A 2,359-nucleotide genomic window follows, 5' to 3' on the forward strand; every position below is an offset into this window, starting at 1 on the left:
TGGGTTGGGCTTGTGACCCTGGGAAGCCCCTTGCCTTCTGTGGGCCTCAGTTTTCTCTTCTGCCTGTATGTGTCGGGATTCAACACAAGCTCCACAGGTCACAGCCAGAGGGTGAACTGGGGCCCCAAGGATCCTGGTGTGGCCCTGGAAGAGGGAAGTCCAGGTGGGGAGGGGCCTTGTGTTGATGCTGGTCCAGTACCAAGAGCAACCTGTTTCTTCCTGGTTCACAGGCCCAGAGTGTCAGGATTACAAAGCTACCATGGGCGCCACCATAGCCGATGCAAAGATGTCGCATAATAGTGATAAGAATGTGCCCGTAATCAGCACATCAAGGCTTTGCATCATGAGACAGAGAAGAGTCCTAATCGTATGCTTATTCTGGCTCAGGCTACTGGACTCTGAAAAATAAATTCTTGTGAAATCAGTATCCTCCAGACTTCAGTTTCACTCGTCTCCCCTCCTCCCACTTACCAAGATTGAATCCGTAACTCTGGGATGCCACGTGTGTGTGTGTGTGTGTGTGTGTGTGTGTGTGTGTGTGTGTGTGTGTGTGTGTGTGTGAATGCAGGCAGAAACAGAGAGATGGGTGAGGCAGCTGTTCCTTCCAGGAGGGCATGGGGAGGGGCCAGGGCCAAGAGGTCCAGCACAGCGTCTCCATTCTCGGGTCCCTCCTGTGCCCTTCACACGCCTCTGCCCTCCTCCTCCAACACCCAGTAAGAACTTAAGGAGACCTGCTCTGTGTGCAGTGCTGGTGGGGATGCTGTCCCTGCTCACATGGAGGTGACAGTCCAGGAGGGGCCAGGCATCTTGTTAAACACTCACAGAGATGCAGTCCAGACTCAGGGCTAAGTCTACAGGTACAATGGCCATGAGTCTCATGGACAGGAAGGATGGCTGGGAGGAGCAAAGGAGAGAGGAGATGCAGGATCAGGGCTCATACCTGAGTTCGTTGGGGTGAAGGTTGCATGAGGATTTCTCAAGGACCAGAAGTGGAGTCAGGGGCAACGTGCCTGGGACAAGGGCTGTTGTGTCTTTCCTGAGAAGACCTCCGCTCTGACAGGCTGTGAGGACTAAACCAGGAAAGCCAGATGCTGGAGGAAGGGAAGGCTCTCCCCCCACCATAGGAGGTGCTGCCTGAGAACCTGGCAGGGGACCCTCCTAAGGATTCAGGGAAGGACGAGAAAGGGGACTTCAGTCTGAAGAATGAACACATACAAAGGTGCAGAGGCAAGAGAGCACAGCGACAATCTCAGGGTTACCAGACAGCAGCAGCCATGTGTATTGCCAATTATTTGCTACTGTGATCACCTTCTTTTCCTCCCTTGACTTGGGGAAAGGACACAGCTTGACCAAGAGGCCACTGGGGCAACACCTGGACTGTGAAACCAGGTTGCACAGAAGCCCACCTCTCCTTCCTTCTCCAAGGCTGAGTGCGCAACCAGCGCCATCCTTCCCGGTTGCCACCTTCCGAAGTGCCCCAGCCAATTGCCAAGAGTCCACAGGCCTTCAGTCACATGGCCATTCCATGGAAGACTGGATCAGAATTTGCTTCATGGCCTCTGGGCCCCTCTAACACTTTGGCTCATTATCTCTCCCAGTTGTGCTCCCTCCACCCCCGAGCACTGGCCATCCCGGCCTGGTGACTCAACCAGAGCACTGGACACGGAGTTACTTGGGGTTAAATCAGAAGAGACTTCCTGAGGGCTATGGCAGACAAGAAGAGGAGATGCCTTGTGTGCTTGAAGGTCCCTGAAGCCTTCCCCAGGCGGAAGGGCAGGGCAAGCAGAGGGACCAGGCGCAGAGATGGGGAAGAGCAGGGGGTTCAGCACTGTCTGAGTGGTTGCGGTGGATGGGGCAGCCTGACACCTGAGGCCTGCAGGGCAGGGGCTGAGGACAGCAGTGAGCATCAAGACCCAGACCCCGATGCCCCTGCCTCAAGGCAGCGGGGGAAATGGCCCAATCAGTGCTTGGCCTGAGCCCCTAGACAATGGTGTGGAGGGCGGACAGTGGTCTGGGGAGAGCCTGGAACCAGAGAAGGTGGAGTCTGGAGGCTGTGGCTACACTTGAGAGGAGAGAAGACGGTGGTAGGAGCTGGGCTGGGCTGGTGGGAGGCCAGAGGGAGTGTCCTCAGGAGGAAGAAGGAGCAGGTGGGGCTCCCAGGCTTTCAGCTCAGGGCTCCTGCGGCGGCACCCAGCCAACAGCAGCCAACAGCTCAGTGTGGACAACCACGGGCACTCATGGGAGTCTTGAGCTCAGAGATACAGACCAGTGATGTGTGTCCCTGATAACTGGTATCTTGAGAAGGGGTGTCCCCAGGAATGTGTGAGGACTGGGAGGAGAAGCAGCCCGGATGCACCTG

Source organism: Stenella coeruleoalba, assembly GCF_951394435.1.
Source record: "Stenella coeruleoalba genome assembly, chromosome: 10".
Lineage (NCBI taxonomy): Eukaryota > Metazoa > Chordata > Mammalia > Artiodactyla > Delphinidae > Stenella > Stenella coeruleoalba.